Source organism: Scleropages formosus, chromosome 12, assembly GCF_900964775.1.
Source record: "Scleropages formosus chromosome 12, fSclFor1.1, whole genome shotgun sequence".
Classification (NCBI taxonomy): domain Eukaryota; kingdom Metazoa; phylum Chordata; class Actinopteri; order Osteoglossiformes; family Osteoglossidae; genus Scleropages; species Scleropages formosus.
In genome coordinates this window covers 1,411,373-1,417,372 of record NC_041817.1, presented here as the reverse complement: position 1 = coordinate 1,417,372, position 6,000 = coordinate 1,411,373, and the positions used below count along the sequence as shown (strand labels likewise).

At 52.6% G+C, this 6,000-nt stretch overlaps 1 protein-coding gene across 6 annotated transcripts in view; it reads left to right on the top strand.

Annotated features, from left to right (window-relative positions):
• The first annotated feature begins 731 nt into the window (after window positions 1-731).
• The window catches only part of LOC108927934 (protein TANC1-like), a 109,676-nt gene continuing 104,407 nt past the window's right edge, over window positions 732-6,000 (top strand). For 4 of the 6 annotated variants that reach the window (XM_018741597.2, XM_018741598.2, XM_018741595.2 and 1 more), the window contains exon 1: window positions 732-973. The gene's annotated coding sequence lies outside the window, so the exon portion shown is untranslated. The other 2 variants (XM_018741592.2, XM_018741593.2) reach the window with 2 other exon arrangements.

Here is a 6,000-nt window from a genome sequence, read left to right as displayed (position 1 = left end):
AGATTCAACCGAATAATTGATACGAAACCTGCGTTGCGATATGCGTTGGTGATCATCCAGATTTTGTGAGGAGGGGGATATACAGTACAGAGCCATACCACAAGATACACCGATTTACACTGAAGTAGCAGACCACTTCACAAGGACTTTCCTGATAGCCCTGCTTCCACTTCCTTTGCATTTACGAGGATGACAGCTGGATTCCGTGCGTCTTTCCCGCACCTGAACCACACGACACATTTACATCATGTATTCATTAGCAGAGGCTTTTCTCCAAAGCAACATGCAGTGATTACTATGCATGTGTTCAGCTGCCACCTTTACGGAAGATGATTTACACACACAGACAGTGCTAGATATCATTTACTTGAGACAAGTTTCATGTCTGCACATCTCCTTCTCTCAATCAATGTCATGCATAAATTGTACTTTTGGGCAAAAGCGTCTGCTAAAATGAATAAATGTAAATGTAAATCATATACTGCAGCGAACTCCCTACACCGCCCCCCTTATTTACAGCGGAGCAACGTAACACACACGTGCCCGGTGTGTGGGAGCACCTGCCACCTGGACCTGGTGGAGGAAACTCATGCGAACGAACCGAACCGAACCGAACCGAACCGAACGGTGCGGTGAGAAGCTGAGCTGTCACATCATCACGTGTGGAAAAAGTGCTGTTTTCGGCGCACCGCCGACACGACGCGCGTGGCTCAGCGCAAACCGAGCTGGTTTAACAGTAACGAGCCGCTGAGCGGTTGGTCGGTCGCTCGGCGCGTTCGCGGGGCCCCGTTTAACGGGTCGCTCGGCGGTACGCGGCGCACCACGTGAGGAGCGCGCCGCATTCCCGCATGACCTCACAGCGATGGTGGGGGGAGAGGAGGAGCTCGAGCCTCGGCGAGTGGCGCTCTTTCATGTGGAGCCCGACGTCGGATAAAGTTTTCGGCCGCGCGCGCGCGCTCGTGACTCAGAGCAGGTAAAGTGCGTTTTCCGTTTTTAAGCTCTGCGCTCGTTTCTGGAGCACGCGCGGAATGAGTGGCTAACGTGTGTAGTTCTCTGTTGCAATTCGGGTGAAGTTGGAGGAAGCTGGAAGGTCTCAAGGTTCCTGCTGCTGGCTGGCTGACTGACTGGCTGCGCTTAGTTACTTAGTTGAAAAGCTGGGGGGGAGGAAGGTGCGCCTCAGGGCTGCGGGACACCGCGCATCACTCTCGTCCGCAGATACACGGTCGTGGGAGCGTTTCTCAGCAGTAAGTTCGTCAAACTTTTTGGCGCCGCCGTGTGTGTCAAAGTTGCGCTGCCGGAAGAGCGCGCGGGGCTTCGCTGCGTGACCGAGTGGACGAGCTCCGCGTTAACATTTTACGCTCGTCTGTGTGTGGTGCGTTTTGCTCGTATCGCGCGAGCCGTCGATGCCTGGCTGCCGTGGGCCGGACGAGTGGCAAACTTTGGTGAGAGAAGTCCGTCCGTCGGCATTTTGTGTGTCTTCGCTGTTGTTTGGCAGAAGAAGTAGTCAATCGTCCAGCAGCGACTGTCCGCTCGGGGAGTCTGGTGTCCAACAACAACAACTGCTGAGGTTTTAGTTTGTTTGGCACAGTTGTGGGTTGTTTGTGTGTGTTTTGTAACAAAGTGTAATGAGCGAGTTCGGGGCTCTGGGGCTCCCACTCCTCCTCCACCACTCCAGTCGGATCCTGCGGTCGTTCGCGGTCCTTCTTTACACTTGCGGCTCACGTGCCGTGGGGAGCACAGCCCCCCCCCCCTCCGGAAGTTGTTCGCTCTCACGTGTCACATTTGATTTAATCGGGGTCCGATGAAAGCCGCGCTGCTGCTTGTACCCCCCTCTCCTCTGTGTACTTGATGCGGCTCAGTGGCCAGATGTTCCTCTTCTCCAGATCATCATGTTCTCAACGCAGAGGAGAATTTCCAGCAGATTACTCGCAGTAGCTTATTGTCATAATATATTATTAATGGGGTGAAATATATTCTTAAACGTCAAAAATATCAGATTCAGATAGAAATGCTGGGAACTTTCGTTTCGAGACTGTGATTTTTATACGGTGTGAAAACTACATTTCTATGACTTTTTTCCTTGTTCATTTAAAAAAATTCCATTTTTGAATGAACATGGGCCGGGGGGGGAATCCCAGTAAAGCAGCAAGCTTCAGGTTAGAGATCCTCCTCGTCCTTCGCCACGGTGCTGTTGTTTGTCGAGGCTGAAATTGATCTGCCCGTGAGGCCGACATCATCGTTTCTGGGGATTTTTCAAACGGGCAACGAGCCCCCTACACGATCCCGCCTAGGGCCACCACATCCGCGCCGTTTTGGTCTGGAACTCGTATCGGAGGTGGAAGTGGACCGCGCTCCTGGCCGCACCCACCCACCCCCACACGTGCTTCGCTAAGCAGTGTGCGGGCAGCTGACGGGCGGCAATCGCCACGCGGCTTTGTTGCTGTGCCCGTTACCGCTGGTGTTCCGTACGAGAGAGGGGCAAATGGGGGGGGGGAGTGCTTTTCCGCTACTGTCTTCGGCCCCGAGTGGGCATTTCCATTCGGCAAGCTCTCCGGTCACCGGGGAGCGTTTGGTTCCCATGGTCCTTTGCCAGTTGGCAGTGAACAGGCGCTGGCACCGAAGACCTGAGCCAAGGGGCACGAAGACATCGGCCAGCAGAGTCAGTGGGGGAGGGCGGGGGCCGGTGGCGTTCTCGAACGATTGAGATGATTGTGAGCATCTTCAAGGCGCTGGATAGTCGGCACATGTTTCTTCGATTAAATTGGATGAAATGAAAGGGTAACCTGCGTGTTCCTTCTACTTCGTTCTGATTCTTTCAATCAATGCGCAGTCGCACATTTACGAGCGACAGTTTCACGTATCTGCTCGTACGTCTGAAGTCCAGCGCTTGATGCGATCCGCGAGTCTCCGCTTTTGGTCGAGGGGCCGCCGTCCCGCGAATATCCGTCGACGGCGGCCTTCGAGCGCTTGGCGAGCAGCGTGCGTGTCGCGCCGACCCCGCGCGCCGTAATTGTCTCGGACCTCCCTGTTATTGCGGCGAATTCGGCCGACCTCACCGTGTAGTTATGCGGGGTTTTATTTTTTCGTAACCTAGAGGTAAAGTGCAGAGGCCTCCTCGGTGGCTATGACTTGCTCTGCCCGGGGAGAGAAAAATCCCCGCGCCGTCGTATGAATCATTGGCGCCGCACACCTGCAGCATATATAGCCTCTTATACATAATAGCAGCGTGTCAAAAGAGAACAGCTCAAAAAATACGAGCTTCTCTTATTCACCTTTTCCATTATGTCTCACTTTTTTCCCCTTCAATTTCGGTGTTGGAAGCTCCTTCTATATTCTCAAGTCCTGCTAATTCAGCCTCTCTGTTTACGCATGGATAAGACTGAGCGTACTGTGGAGTTTTTAAACTGGGATTTCGTGACACGATACTTTGTTCGTGTTACGCTCCCGCTGTCCGGCGTTGCGCGCGGCGCCCTCTGTCCGAATGCGTGTCATCGCGCTCTTTATTTTGTTGCGCTGGATGCTTCTGGAATGTTAGTCAAGCGCTGGAGGGGAGAAAAAAAGCATCGAATCATATTCGGTAACTCTGGCTGGAGCGGTTTATTGCCGAGATGTTCGGTGTAATTTGTACGAGGGTTTTAGTTTCTGGATGTGAGAGTGGGTCAGTTACAGAAATAAGGAGTGCAAACACAGCTTTCATACCACCCCAGGGAAACTATTTTGAGCGACTCCATTTTCTTGAGAAAATACTGCTTCAAACCACAGTATGCAAAAAAAAGAAAAAAAAAAGGGCGTGGCGATGGCCTTAGTGTTGTGACCGAATATTGTCCTTATGCCCGTTTATGCAGTAAATCCCACAGATCCAGATGTAGCTGTAAGCGGCCGACGGCGGAATCTCACCTTGCTTCCCTGCGGATTCGTTGCGATGCGTCTGCATGAGCATCTAAGAGCAAGATTCACCGTCTCCCCGCTGAACAGCTGTGGAGAATTAGCATGTTTCTCATTTGCTGCGGTGGAGAGAGAGATCATAAATCGTGAGCCATCGTGAAGAGATTGGCACAGCTTCCAGGGAGCTGTAATGAGAGTTGCTCCAGATACTGCATCGCATCTGAATTTTGTCCAAGTTGTCACCTGCAAGGATCAGTGCGACAGCTGCACACCCCTGACCCGCCACAAGTAGCGTAAAGTCGGAAGGATATTGTGGTCCGGAAGCCTGGGAGGGTAATAAGTCCAAAGTGGTTAATGTCAGCATGGGGCTGTTTGCCCAGCGAGGGCGTGCAGACTTTAAACTTTGCCAGTGAATGCTTAACCGCAATCAAACAGATCGAAACCCACAGAGCGAGGCAGCTCCACAGAATGACCTACCTCTTAGTCAGAGGTTGGCACGTGCCCCCCCCCCGTTCTGCGGGTCAGATCGGACCAGCTTATCGTATCGGGGTTTTCTTTCGCTCCCAAGCGAGCGTGCAGGTGCCTCGTTCCACGGCTGCCCGGCTGGACTTTGCTCCAGCTTCCCGGAGCGCACCCTCGGCAAGGGCGCAGCTTTCCACGGCAACGGGATGAAAGGAGCCGGGCGGAGGCTCGGGATTGGCCCCGGTGCCTTGGCCGACTCCTGGCGCCGATGAGATGTTGGTGTAATTGTTGGATGGTGCCGTCCGGGCGCTGAAGTGTGACGCAAGCAAAGCCGTGATGGGCTGTAAAGCGAGACCTGATAAACTGGGCGAATAGAGATTCGAATGAGATGCGGCCCTGGCGGAATGCTCGAGCTTTAGTTGTCTTCGGCGATCGTTCATGCGCGCGGTGACGTTGTCGGCAAACCCCGGAATTGTTTTTAGCGAGGGAGTATTTGGCTTTCTTATGTCCTTAAGCATTGGAACTATGTCATTAAGATGAGTCCGGTATCAAATCCTGCTTGGGGTGCCCTGCGAAGGACTGGCGTCCCGTCCTGGGTGTGTCCCCTTCTCCTCCGGCCTTGCGCCCTGTGTTGCCGGGTTAGGCTCCGGTTCACCGCGACCCCGCTCGGGACAAGCGGTTGTAGACATTGTGTGCGTTAAAATTGGCGTTTAATCCTTATTTCCACTGTTAACATTATTTTATCTGTTTTTGTCCAACATTAAAATGTGTAGAAGCACGCACGCTTCTTTAAGGCTATAATTTACAGAATAAATCAAGTCATATGTTCTTGCCCCTTTGGAATTTGAACCAACACCTGCATTATTTCATGTTCATGTTCTTAACATGTTGGTATCGACTGCTAGTCAAAAATGGGGGGCCCTCAGGGCGAAGTAATCTCATCTGTGCAGGATGAACTTGTGCCTTGTCATCACCCCAGTGATGCTGATGTAAAGAGGTACAGTGTTAGGTGAAAGATAAGTTGCTTTTTATGTATCCCCAAGCCTTTTCCCATGGCTAGACAGGATCCCGTCACGTCAGCGCTGACACGCTCCTCTCCCTGGGGGGTAACAGTCAGTTCCGTGCGGTGTCACGATAACCCGCTGAGACACGTCTGAACTACTCCTGATCCTCTGAAGGAGTTGGCGTTGGGCCAGCGGCGACGACCGCTTGGACCACGCTGTAAAGATAGATCCCCGCACGTTTCCCACGTCGTTCGTCTGGGTTCGCGTGTCGAGCCGCAAACGTCCGGCAGAAACCCGTGGCGTCCAGGAGTCCCGTCTTCAGTTCGCTCGATTCCCGGGAAAAACTGGAGGCTGCGTGTCCTGCGAGCTAAGCCTCGCAGGTGTTTTGATGCGTCCCCCAAAACTTCAGTGCTTTGCTATGAATAAGATCTGATTGTTTGGATTGTTATGGTTCACAATAGTCATTAACTATATCATGTTGCAACGTGAGGTAGTCACTCATAATGGCTTTTGTGTTCTAATGCAGCGGTTTTGTTAGACATGCAGGTATGTTGATTTTTCTCAGTCTTGTGCTTTAAAAGAATCTCGTTCCTCACTTTGCGTTGGCCCGTGGATTTACGCACGGCCGCGTTTCACGTTCAAACGCTTG